Genomic DNA, 15,059 nt, shown 5'->3' with positions numbered 1-15,059 from the left:
ATGGTCTAAAGAAAATTTTTCTATCGATAATATCTTTAAACTTTGAACCATAAAAAAAGATAGGATAGTTCCGGTAATGAGTGGAGTAAAGGGGTTGATTTCAAAAATAAAAATAATATAAATATGAAACTTCTAGTTAATTCTCTTTTTTTTTTAATAACAAACATTCGAACTATTTATTAAATTAAAATTAGTATAAAGTGAGATGGAAAAGCACTATTTTTTTTTTTTGGTTTATTCTTCCTAAGAGATCGAAAGCAAAAATTTTTTATTATTTATTATAGACTTATTTTATTATATTTATTTTTTATTTCCTCACTATATTAATATTATATATTTATTTTATTACATTTATTTTATTATATTTTTTATTATAATTATTATATATTTAATTTATTATATTTGTTATTTGTTATCGTATTATTATGCCAGGGTAAAAAAAAGAAACGCAAATATATTATAAGAAAGTAAACGACGGTAGTAGTGGGGTGAGGGAAGGGGTAGTGGAAAAGATTTAGCTGCTAAAAAGTCGTTCGTTCGATTAATTAATTTGAAGTACGAGGATAGTAGATGGGAACGTGATTTAATTAATAAAACCGCGGAAAAGGGTGTCACGGACGAGGGTTTGACACTCGATGGATTCGATGATCGACGATGATTACAACGCGTTTTCCCCACGAATTTTCACGGTGATGATTCGATAAACGATCGGGAGAGTTCGCAACCCGAATGCGATACACACACACATATATATATATATATATATATATATATATATATATATATATACACATACAAATGTTCATACATGGGCATATAAACAGAGAAAGACAGAGAGACACATACACAATTGAACATATAGAGAGAGAACAGATAGGCTCGTTCTCGATCCGTGCAATTTGATAGGCGAATAGGCGAGTAGTGATAACGAGCACCAATGACGATGAGGGAGAGAATGAACGGGCCATTATCGGTTGGATCATACGTCTTCCTGTAGAAACGAATTAACGTCGATATTGTTTTCCCGTAACATCGTAAAATTATAGAACGAGGGTAACAAATGTATCGAAATATACACAACATGAATAAAACAGGGGTGTAATAGTACATGGGAATAATGAGAGTGAGAGAGAGAGAGAGAGAGAGAAAGAGAGAGATGACAAACAAAAAAGGGAACTAATTTTCAAATAATTTATCATCTAGTTATTTAATTAAAATTAACACACTTCTTTTGTGTTTAATATTTGGTATATCAGTAATTAAAAGGCTTATTAAATACATTTTTAATAAAATTATTTTTTGTAATAATATTTTTTGATAATTTAATATATTTAATATTATATTATTTTATTATTATTAAAGGCTTATTAAATACATTAAAAAAAAATTATTTTTTATATTAATATAATATTTTTTCATAATTTAATACATTTATAACATATTTTAAAAATATAAATATAATATTATATAAATATCATTTATATTATTTAGATAGTATAATATTTAATATATATATTAAATAATTATTTTATATAATTATAATAATAATTATATAAAAAATATAAAAATAATCAGAATTAGAAAATTTGATTAAATCTTTTGTCTACGATTCCATCAGAATTCATCAAAATCTGATTTTTTCTTCAGAAAGATTTTTCACCATAATCCAATTTATTCCATAGTCTTCAGATGAATCATTGATAATCCATCGTTCTCATTGAAATCATACTAATCAATAGAAGAATATGTAACTATTCGCAATTATTTCTTTTCTTTCATTTCTGACGTTTATTCGATAGTTTTCAAATGGAACTTCAAAGCTTAACAATACTTTTATTATACTAATCACACACAGTATTTTGAAATTAATCATTTTTGTAATAATTACTTGTCTTGTTAATTATTTACAGTATTGGTATGTAATCCCATAGAATCTAATTTTAGAAAAAACGTAGTTGAAATGGGGTGATGTAGATACTTCGCAGTGTACTCTTTAATATAGGCTTTTGCACCCTGCTGGGGTGTGAGTTACTATGCAGAAACATGGAATGAATGTGTTGGTATGTATATGTTTGAATTTGTTAAATATAGATTGATAGGCAGGCAGGTAACATACTTGTTTACACGAATGCGTGTAGTTATTTTAAGTATGTCAGGTAAAAAGACCAGGTAAAGGTACTGGGTTTTGTTTTCAATAAGGGTGGACTACTTTTTTGCTCTTTCAGGGATTTTGGATAAGTGTTAATATATTTTTATTTATAATTTTTTCAATTTTTTTTTTTTTACTTATACTTCATATAATGTTAATATAATTTTATTAAACAATTGAAAAATACAATTTGTAATTTATGAGAATATTAGATCATTAAATATATAATTTTTGAATTTGGTAAAGAATTTTAAATTAGTTTAAATACTATTACTATTATTTTTAATATAATTATTAATTTATTTCTTTTTAAATATTGCAAAATAATGATAAATTATATTTTTGAATAATTCCGATTAGAAAGGTCTAAGTTTTGTTTAAATAAATAAAATGAAACGAATGATAGGTAACACACGTAATCATATATTTATTATTTTATTATTATTATTATTTTATATATATATATATATATATATATATATATATATATATATATTATTTATTTATTTATTTATTTATTTATTTATTTATTTATTTATTATTTTATTGGAATAAAAATGCATAAGTTTTTTGATATATAAATAAATCTAATTAAAAATCTTTACCACGTTCAAGAGGGTAGATTTATATTTATTAATAAGTTCAAAACATAGGAACCAGGTTTTGCATATGAGATTTTACATGCACCTGCATTTTATTAAACTTGTAGATTTTAATTTGGAATAATGATTTTTCTATTTTACTATTTTATTTTTCTATTTTTTTTCTTTTATATATAAATTTTCTCATAATGTGTGCGTATACACATATATACGTATCGTATTTGCGATAAAATATGACGTAATGTATCGTAAATTTCGTTATTTCATTTACATTTTATAATAATAAATAATCTAATAATTAAATCAAATTTATTGACATTAAGAAACGTTCACTACATGTCACGTGTCAATTTTACACCCCTTTTTCCTTTTATTTATTTATTTATTTATTTATTTATTACAGATTACTCGTTAATGTAATTACTTTGAAAGAATATAAATTTGTTTTATAAATTAACACACAAAAGAATTATCTCTTTCTTTGTTTCTCTTTCTGTCTTTTGATTTGAAATATAAACGTGTATACAGATAGCAAAACGAGATAAACAAAAAGGGAAAAATTAATTTACGAGATAATTTTCTATTTAAATTAATTTCATTTTCATTCTCATTTTCATTTTCATTTTCATTTTCATTTTCATTTTCATTTTACATAATATCAACGAATTCATTTTATGATTACTTATAACTTAACAGTTAATATATTGTTTATGATATAAATATATTGAAAAATTAATAATGGCCGTGTACTCACTTAAGAAAAAAGAAAAAGAGAAAAAAATAAAGAGAGAGAGAGAGAGAGAGAAAGAGAAGAGACAAAGAGACGAGACGAAACGACCTCTTTCTCTGATTGCTTCTGAAATTAAACTGAGAATTTGTATTCTATCTCGATCTTTCTCTCTCTCTCTCTCTCTCTCCTTTTCTCTTTCTCTCTTTCTCTTATATACACATTCTCATCAAGTTCTTGCTTCGTTACGTTATCGTTTTCCAAAATTAATCGTCCGATTCCAATCTTTCTACGACCCATACACTTCTCGATCACGAGAAAAGACGTCATGAAATTTCGATTCGTCAAATTACTGGCTTCATGGAGAGAGAGACAATTATCTGCTGCTTCATAATTGGCGAGAAATGTAATTGGACAATTCATCTTTATATAAAATTCAATTAATTTATATATTTTTTTTTTATGATTCGATCAATTCCCCAACCCTCCACCCACTCACATTGCAAATGAACGAAGTTTAAAGCAAATATTATGTTCGTAATAATAATTTATTAATTTTTTTTTGTATTTTTTTTAAATAAAATAATGTTACGTGGAATGATAAAAAAAAAGAATACTATAATAAAATAATTCATGGTGATAAAAACAAAAAGGTGTAGAGGAAAGAGTTTCAGACGTGGTGGATACATAGAGACGTGAAAACCGATACAAAATATAAACCACATTGAAAGTGAAAGAGTATAAAACAAAAGGGGGCAGGAGGAGGAGGAGGAGGAGGAGGAGGAGGAGGAGGAGGGAAAATATAAGTATCGACTTACACGTGGTCGAAAGGTGTAAAAATCTGGCTGTGTTGCGGCATCGGAAGATCGATGAGAAATTTTAACGATATCGAGGGCTTTAGTTAGACCAAAGCGTCTTTATTGGTCTATTAAATTGCAATACTTTACGTATTTATTATCTACTTTGTAAAATAACAAAATTATTATAAATAAAATATTATAAATATAATTAAAATAAACGTATATAATAATATTATAATATAATTAATATATAATAATATTATAAATATATAATTAAAATAAATATAAATAAAATTTCTCTACTTCGTAAGATAAAAAAATAATAAATATACAATATTAAACAGTACGCGCCAATAATAAAATAATTATATAAAAAAATAAAAAAATAAAAAATGATAATAAAAAAAAAGAACGAATAAAACGTGTAAAACTTACTCCAAAAAAAGGATTTCATAATTACATAAAATAAAAAAGGATAAAACAAAGGAGATAATCGATAAAATTGCTGGAGTGTGAATACATTAAAAGAAAATGAAAAGAAAAAAAAAAGGAAGAAGGAAGAAGAAATAAGACGAACTCTCGAAGCTTGCACACGAAAAGTTGTAAAGAAAGGAAAGCGAAGTGGATTTATCTACTGTTCTACCACAAATCACGTAGCTAAGTTTCTTCCTGATCCTGTACGAACTATAATCGAGAAACGTGGATTTGAAAATATTGAACGCGTTCAAAGTTACGCCAGGCGTTCTCGTTCCTCGTCAAACTTCCTAGATCGAACTTTGTTGACAAAAAGAAAAAGAGAGAGAGAGAGGGAGAGAGTGAGAGAGAGAGAGAGAGAGAGATAGAACGAGATGAAACAAAGTCTAAGGGATGTTAGAGTTACGGATAGCTAAGATCAAAACTCTACGGGAGTGTGTTCTATTAAACTTGCACTATATTGGATATCAAAATGATTTATAGATTCCGTTCATGACAAGTATCTTATAAAATCATCATTTATCGATCCCAAATCATAAGATTTAAGTTATTAATATTATTATTGGAAAATACAAGAATTTTTATTATAATAAAATATTAAGAAATTTATTATATTTATTATTATTTAATTTAATTTATTATTTAAATTTATTATTTTAAATATAATTTTATTATTATAATATATTATATATTTTATAATATATTTTATTTGTATATCCATTAAATATTATATTCCAATAAAATATTAATAAATCTATATTATATTATATTTGAAATGAAACTTTTTTGTTATATTTAATTAGTTTAGTTATACCAATAAAAAAAAAAAAAAGCGTAACGAGATTTTTTCGTGAACTTTCTTTTTCCCCTTTTTTTTTTTTAGAAACATAGATTCGCAGATAATACAAAAAGCTCGTATAAACGAACCGTTGAAACTTTTTACGTCAGGCTTAATATCACGAAGAAATTTCATCCACGATGAAAATCTCCGAGACAGCTTGATGATAAAACTATCCAACCAACCGTTCTCTCCCTCTCTCTCTCTTTTTCTTTCTCTTTCTCTCTTACTTTTGAGTTGCCGAAAGGCCAAGTTGAAGGAGACGGAGTATTATTCACCAACTTGCTTGGGTTGGTTGGCTACTGTTACTATGTGAAAGTCGGTAATTAGCTGGTTATCAAGAAAGATGGAATACCTAGCGAATAGCAATTAAACGCACGATCGTCTTTCTTCTTATTCTTATTCTTTTAAAAGCGTAGACAGATAAAGAAAGTAAAGAGAAAGAGGTAAAAAAAGAAATAATAGAGAGTATTCTCTCGGACTGGTGAATGTCGATCACTATGAAGCTAATTCGTTATTTCGAGCACGCTCACGGTACTGCAATAAATGAAATCAGCCAAGGGATTCTCACGAGTAGGAAAGAGAGAAGCAAGTGGAGGAGGAGGAGGAGGAAGAGGAGGTGGTTTGAGGGGTTGAACAGAAAAGTAGGAGAATCGTTCGAGACGGTTGTAACACGATCGTGCCTCAAATGTCGTGACTTTGATTAAATTCCGTCCTGAAAGTGCCAAGAAAGCTACTGTGTGTGTATATGTGTGAGAGAAAGAGAAAGAGTGAAGTGAATTGGTAAAAGTAAGACCAGAATGGTAAGGGAGAAAGAGAATCAGGAGAGGGGGCTTGAGAAACGTAAACGCAAAGCAAATGTTTTCACAGATGCAAACTCGAAGTCTATCGACTCTCTCTCTCTCTCTCTCTCTCTCTGGTTGTGGATTCCTTAAAGAAACGAACCGGAGTGAAATTCCGTGTCGTCGATTTAAAAGTGGAATTAAGGAGGAACGTTCGGACTCAAGGATAATGTAATAGTACGAAATAGGAAAGAGAGAGAGAGAGAGAGAGAGTGTGTGTGGGTTACTCTGAGAAATATTTCATAACGCCCATTGAAGAGAAGAAGAACGTTAGGTGGATTCGTTGGCTTCAACTCGATGCGTTTCTTCTTCTTCTTTTCCTTTCGGATCACGCGGAATGTTTCTTGAAAGTTTGCCAAGTGCGTTGAACGAAGAAAGGAAATATTGAAAGATAGAATGAAATAGAAAGAGAGAGAGAGAGAGAGAGAGAGAGAGAGAGAGAGAGAGAGAGAATAATGTTATTGCACTCTCGAGTTAGGTTCGAGGTTTTTTTTTCTTTCCTTTCTTTTTCCTTACTTTTCTATTTTTTTTCCTGTTTTTTTCTTTTTTTTTCGAACCTATTGCAAAAGAAGTTTCAAAGAATCTTTTTAAAGTTTTAAATTTCTGTGAAATTTTTATTCATGCATGCATGCTTTTCTACCCTTTCTCTATGTTCCATTTGATATTATGTGATATCAAGGTAAATATTAATAATAAAAAAAAAAATATATATATATATATATATTGGGTTGGCAAGAAAGTAATTTTGGTTTTTTAGTGTAAAATAAAACTCAATTGTTTCTATATAAAAAAATTAATTTTAAATTAAATAACTAAATTTTATTAACTTTCCATACAAAAAATGAACTTTAAATTAAATATCTAAAAAATTTAACAAAATAATAACAAAACAAACATAACGTTATCTATTGATGCAAGCCAAAATTATTTTCTTGCCAACCCAATATATAAAATACCTTAAAGGTAATTTTCTTTAAAAGTTTTTCACATTGAGTATTTTAACATTAATGAAACGAATAAAATAATGAAGGTGATGAGAGACACATAGAAAGTAGGATTGGAAAATGGAGCGTGCCGAGAGAACTTTTTCTTGAAGATTTTTCTCTCTCTCTCTCTCTCTCTCCTAAGAGACGCCGCCGACGACGACGATGGAATTAAAATATTTAAGGCGGCAGATGAAAGTAACGCGACACGATAGTGAAACGCAATAAGGGAATGCTTATACGTGCTGCGGCACCTTATAACGTGACTCTCGGGCAACTAGGTACAGGGGGTTTACTACTACTAAGAATAGAATACTTCCCTTGAAACGAATTCGTAGGAGAGAATCCATTACGATATTAATGTTCGCATTGTGAGTCGTATGGTAATGTTGGGGAAAAGCTTACGTACGAATGCATGAACCAAGGGAGGAGGGAAGGGGTGGGTTTGCACCATACTACTATCATTCCTTCGCATAGAAAACTAGAAAAGAGTCAAGCAGACCGGTACTAACCCTAGACAATAAGTTCATCTTTTCTTATCTGCGAATGTATTTTAACTCCGAGAAGAAAATCGTGTATAGTCTCTCTCCAAGGATAAACAAAAATTCTAATCTTTTACGTGTTAACGTTAAATTGGATAAATTTATTCGATTTTTTGTAAGAATTTTTACAAAAAAAAAAAAAAAAAAATAAGTCAGAAAAGTCAAAAGAATGAGATTATGGTTTGATACATTTTTCTTCTAAGACACTTTTGCACTTTCTTTCCTTTTTGTATTTTTGTGTTTTTCTTTACACTGATAAGGAAAAACAAGATTATCTACGTATCGAGAAAGTTTTCTAATCTTATAAAAAATAAGGCTAGATATGTCATATGTAAATCTGAAAAAAAAAACGTGAAGTAATTAGATTGTAATACAGCACCATCTATTGAAAGCTTATATAATCTGAAAGATAACCTTAAATCCTTAAATTAACAATAAAAAATAAAAATAATCGTGATAAAAACTATCCTATATTCTAAGTTGAACAAAATCATACAAAATAAAATAAATTTCATTAAAATCTGTTAACTAATTTTTTAAATTATAAGTGGACAAACATTGTGAAACTGAATTTTTCTATATAAAGAAGATATATGATATACGAAATAACGAAATAAAGAAAATGAAAAATAATGCAAGCGTGAAAGGAGACGGGAAAGGGGATGGAATTAATTAAAAAAGTTGTCGCATAGGTGGAATATCGTAGAGAGTTAAAGTTTATCAGATTAAAGAGCCAATTCGGTCGAACTTGACATCCTAATCGAGGAAGGAAGTCGAGACGATAGTCGACGATATTCTCCTCGCTTATAAACTTCTCTCGGCCACGGGAGTGGATTATCTCGAGCTGGTTGTTGAGAGTAAAGTGGACCCATAGGGCCCCTCGTAACACGTAGTATGAGAGAGAGAGAGAGAGAGAGAGAGAGAGAGAGAGAGAGAAAGGAGAATGGCGTTAGATCGAGCGAAAGTCATTAAAGTTTCGCACGTGCCAGCCTGCCGTTGCCTGTCAGAAGCGACGACCCTAAGCCATTATTTTTTAACGGCCCTTCTCTTCTACTAACCCTAACTCCAGCTTCATTTGTCCCTGACGCATGAGACTGACTTAAGCGAGTTTTTCATTCGTGGTTAAAATATGACTAACGAACGATTCGATCAACGTTCTACGACCCTTTTATTGCCAGTCTACATCTTCCTCAAATTATAATTTATTAAATAATATAATAAAACAAAAGTATTAAAGGGTAGGATGCATTTTGATAATATCAATTATTTTATAGGGTAAATTGGTTAGAAGATTATTTGTTTGTTATTTAAATATATCTACGTCAAATAATATTTAATAAAATAATAGAACAAAATAATAAAAAGATAAAACATATTTTAATAATCCCAATTATTATATAAGGTAAATTGGTTTTAAGATTATTGATTCTTTATTTAAACATATCTTGATAAAATAATATTTTATAAAATAATAGAACAAAAGTATATAAAGATTGAAACACATTATTATATAGAATAAATTACTTATAAAATGATTTATTAATTACTCATACTACTTAATTTATTATAATATCTTATATATATAAATATAATAATTATCGATCCTCATTATTTTCTATAGATAAGTGGGAAGAAGTTATCTAGCGAATAATAGAAATTGAACGTAACGAACAAGTAACACGACAATAAGGTTGATAAACGCCTCTTATAATCGAATCAATTAGGATACATCGAAGCATAGCATTCGAGCGTGAACATACGATCGCTCGTCTATGCTACTAACCAACGGTTAATTAGTTTCATTAACGTACCACATATGTTCGTTGACGCGAACCTATGTGTACCTTGGTCACTTTGCACTACTCAATCCTCAATGAGAATATAAGTAAGTACACAAACTTATGATGATTGTACCAATTGTTGAACAAACATCTTTCATTTTATCTTCTACCTTTCTCCTTTATCTTTCTTTTAATTTAATTTTAATTAAAACAATCTCGAATAACTCGATGAAAGGTATGATTTTGATCCTTTAATTAAATACCTTAGAATGATAATAATTTATAATATTGTAATTCTCGTAATATTATAATTATTATTTTGGTTAATTATATATTCACATTTATTTATAAAAGCAAATTTATTATCCATTTTTGAATGCTGCATAGTTTCGACTGAAATAATTTTGTATTACAAATTGTTAACGTTGTTACAAGTATATATATATATATATATATATATTAGTAATATTAATTATTATTCTGTATAATTGTTCGTTTTAATTTTAATAACAATCTTTTATTCATTTTATAAAAAATAACTTTGGTAATCGAGACAACAATAATATCGTAAATTCAAAGAAAAAATATTTCAAATATTTCATGTATGAAACACATTGTTAATGAGATAATTCCGTACATGTATATAGTATATTTAAATAGGATATAACATATGTATATATATGTATTTAATTTTAAAAGATTGTATTATATATGAAAATTCAAACTAATTTCTTAAACATTATGACAGCTATTGTTTTGATTGTCTTTCAAACGTTAATAAATCGTTTGGTAAACATTCGATATGTATTCATAGAACACTTCTTCTTCTATGATAAAAACATATTCCTAAAAAAGGTCAAATCGTGTTTATACTTTCAGTATTAAACGTTAGTCCGTGAAGGTTGGTCTTCTTTCGTATTATTAAAGCGTATTTCTCGTTTCAGAGAGTGAATTTTCGAAATGATTTTGTCGGAGAATGGAATTTGAATATTTCAGGTATGTGAATGTAAATGTATGTATATGTGTATATGCATGCATGTTAAATCACAAATTTTATCAATGAGATCAGCATATATATATAATACAATTATCAAAATGTTTATATAGAATGTAGAGAACGGAATTTTAATCTTTTAAATGTACATATATATATATATATATATATATATATATATATATATATATGTAAATGTTATAGTAAAAATGTGAAATACGTTAATTTATAAAATAACTAGAAAAATTCTAAAATAACTATACTTGTTAACATTTGAAATAAGACAGAATTAATAACATATAATTCTACTAGGTAATATATGAATTTATAAGAAGTTATTTGATTTTTAGTTAAGGTATATTAAATTGAATATTGATTCGTAGTATGAGAAAAATATTCATCTATTAAAAAATATTAACTTACTTATATTAAAAAATATTATATAAGTATAATATTTTATAATATAAGTATAATTTATACTTAATAATATAATTAATAATATATATATATTATATAAATTATATAAGTAATAATTATAAATTATAATATTAAATATAATATAAATTTAATTTTTTTTTTTCTATTGCAATTTATATTGATTCCGTATATTTCTATTTCTACTTTTTTTCTGTTTGTTTTTTCTATATATATATACATATAAATCTTAACACATTATAAACATCAAAACGATTCCGCGATTGATTGTATTGCAACACGTATATTATTTTTCATTTTGATAAAAAATCCTACATTTTTTCCCTTTCAACAGATTTATTTTTGTTCCATCTTTTTTTTTTTTTTTTTCTTTTAACATCGCCAATTCAACCGAACTAATAACGATATTTTGATACTATCTATCGTAGCCGCGAAACTGTTACACGTCGATCAGTGAGAGAGATCGACTCTCGTTAAAGGACGTTGCCAATCAAATGAATATTTTTTGTGTCAATCGCAGTACATACACGCGCGAAGAATAGATAAACGATGATTTTTTCCAATGTCGTTTGATTTCTTTTTTTCTTTTCCTTTCTCTCTCACGTTCGTGGTTATTTAACCCAACATTTAATACTCGTAGTTTGGAATAACTCAAAACGTATAATTAAATACATCTGCAGGAAATTAGATCAGAAATATTGACAAAAAATATTAATAATAATAATAATTATTATTATTTATCTTGAAATTATTTATAAATTATCTTGAAGAAAAGTAACGATTTAATTTGTACTTTGAATTCATGGACAAATAAATGTTAGAAAGAGTAAGATACAACTTCTGTACCTGTATTACTAGCTTGTAGCTTTTATTACTGCATTTCCCTGTAGGAAACTAAAAAAAATAAAAATACAGAAAAAAAATGGAAAAGCTGTTATTACAGAGGAATAGGAAAGACAAGGAACAGTAGTACGATATCGATTTCCGACATACGCGAGAATGAATCGAATTTCTGTGGCATTTCCCGATGTTTTATTCCTGCCATCTCTCTCTCTCTCTCTCTCTCTCTCTCACTCTCTCACTCTCTCTTTCGTTTTATACTAATTATCCCAACGAGATAGATAGATATATAGATAATCGAAAAGTTTTTCCCGAATAATTTCCCGGCTTGACTTTTCAAAACAAAATTAATTTCATAACTCGTACGAATACGTTCGTAACTCTCTCGATAAAAAATATAACAAGATGTTCTATGACAAATTAACGTGAAAGTATAATGAAACAATTAAGTAAGGATTGATATACAGCTTAATATAATATTCAATACCAACCTGAATAATTCTATTGACAGTTATGTCATACAAATTTGAGTAAACTATTAAATAAAAACGAAGAAATACGTTTTTTTTTGTATATTACATTAAATATTGTATTTATTAAATTTTGAAGTTACTTATATATATATATAATTATATTATATAAAATACTTATATATAATTTAATAAATATATATACTAAAAGAAAAAAAAGAAAAAAGACCTAAATGCGTTGCATTTGAATCTTCCATCAAAATCGGCACAAACTTTCTGTACAACCCAATATATATTACATATTTATATCTTGTTATTCTTCAAACCTTGATGAATCAAGAAAGAAAATAAAAAGAAAAAAAAAACAGAAGGAGTTAGAAATAGAATTCGATCGTCCATGTGCACACGTGATACTCATCGTTACGGCCTTACCCTTTCCCAATTCCTTTCTCTCTCTCATAACACTTTTTCCTTTTTTTCAATTTCGAGACTCTCTCCAACATAGAGTAAAGAGAAGGAAAAAGAAAAAAAAGAGAAAAGAAAGGAACAAAAATTTGGAGAGAATGAGAGAAGGGTAGGTGGCTGGGTGGGTGTTTTGGCTGATAGGAAAGAAAGTTGGGAAGAAGGGAAGGGAAGGGAAGGGAAGGGAAGGGAAGGGAAGGAAAGCGCGCGACTGATTCCCCCGATGGCTCAATTTAGCGGAGCTCTTTCGAGAGCTAACACGAGGGGAGTGCAATGCTATGTAACGTGAATGTATCGACGCGAAAAATCCACTTATCTAGCCCCGATACGCAATTCAGCTTCAGCGTATCCAACAGCAGCAACAGCAGTAACAGTAGCAGTAGCAGTAGCAACGTGAGGCATGCCTATCTCTATGTCTACATTTATCTATATACATGGTGGTATATCCTGTCTACGTGTAAATGTATGAGTGTACACACATATACATATATACATGTGTATTGTGTTGGATTGCATAGGTGTTTTCCCTATCGTGTTTATGCGTACCTCATGTATTCGATGCCTTACTTGAATTCTATGTGTACCCAGAACACATCCATATATGTTCTCAGAGATCTACTGTGGATTAAGTAGTCGTTAAAATCAATAGCTTTAGAAGCTATACTAACTTCGTATTAGAGGTTGGTATGAGAACTATAACGGATTTAGCATGCCGTTGATTTGTATCTCAGATGGAATTAATTAGATGTGAATTGTGTCACTAGTAGTAACGTTATTATCACGGTTGATAAACTTTATTACTTTATTACTAAACTATTACTTTTTTTTTCTAAATTATATGTTAACTTTGTTTTATTTCCCTTGTTTGATATTGTTATTTAATCATTTTTAAATTGATTAGCACGCCAATTTTTTTTATATATATTGGATATGTACATATATATGTCTTTAGGTTTAAATCGTAGGGATTTTTCATTTCGATAAAAGTTTTATAATGGTATAACATTTAAAAGATATCATCAAATGTCAACCGCCGAATCTAATTTAGTTGGTAAAGTTTATAGGAAATTACGTGAAAGAATTAATTTTTATTATGTTACTGATAATACGAATAAAATAGTTACTGAATTAGTATTACAATTCACACATTTTTTAAATAATAATACAAATAATTATACAACATCGTTATACCTTTAATGATATCATACCATCAATAAAAAAAATTCTGATGCTAGTCGATTCGAGAGAATGATAGAAAAATTTGTCCATCGATTTAAATTTCGTCTAATCATCGTAATCTTCATCGGCATTGTCTTTTAGCATAGAACAATCTTCTTCTTTGCTTAGATCGTTATCATGAAGTAGCTATTACTTACACCGCATCTCCTTTTCTTATCTTTAAAAAAAAAAAAGTAGGTTAATGTCAGTAGGAAGAAGCAGCAGCAGCACAAGCCATGCCTTAGAGAGAAAACCAAACCGGAGGTTTATCGTTAAAGAGAGAGAAAGAGAGAGAGAGAGAGAGAGAGAGAGAGAGAGAGAGAGAGAGAGAGTAGAAGCCACAAGGGAACAATACCGAGCCGATTATAAATAAAAGATTGTATTAATGTGGTGTGTTGGTGTAACAGAGGTAGTAACGTTAATGTTGACTGCGATTAAGCGTGCACCGAAGTTCACGATGCAAATGTAAGCTTCAACTAACGATATCGTAGCAACAATTGTTGTTCGCTCTTTTCCTAAATGGACAATCTCGTTTCTTCGTGTTCTCTCTCTCTCTCTCTCTCTCTCTCTTTTATCCTTTGGAAACATTTTCGGTCGTAGCCGAAAGCGCATACATTCGTAAAATGTGCACCGGTGCGATAAATGCTAAGGTCAAAGTTCTTCCATTTTACAGTAAAGCTACATTTTCATGTATTCCCTCTTGAATAAACTAATGTTGTCTATGGTTTATATATATAATACTAGGGATTTTAAAATTTTACAAAACTTCTATAATGGTTTTGGATTTAACCCTTAGAGTGCTACGGATGCATATATGCGTTTGGTAAAAATGTTTGTTAATATTAATGTAAAGTATAATATGATGTTTTTATTAACTAATTAAATTATATTCAGAAAGAAAA

The 15,059-nt window shown here is 28.3% G+C and overlaps 1 protein-coding gene across 1 annotated transcript in view; it reads right to left on the bottom strand.

Annotated features, from left to right (window-relative positions):
• The window catches only part of Sema1a (semaphorin 1a), a 223,821-nt gene that overhangs the window by 22,899 nt on the left and 185,863 nt on the right, over positions 1–15,059 (bottom strand). The gene's annotated exons all lie outside the window — the stretch shown is intronic.

Source organism: Polistes dominula, unplaced genomic scaffold (genome assembly GCF_049000335.1).
Source record: "Polistes dominula isolate Pdom_NZ unplaced genomic scaffold, Pdom_raw_medaka contig_16, whole genome shotgun sequence".
NCBI lineage: Eukaryota > Metazoa > Arthropoda > Insecta > Hymenoptera > Vespidae > Polistes > Polistes dominula.
This window is presented reverse-complemented; position numbering and strand designations above follow the sequence as displayed.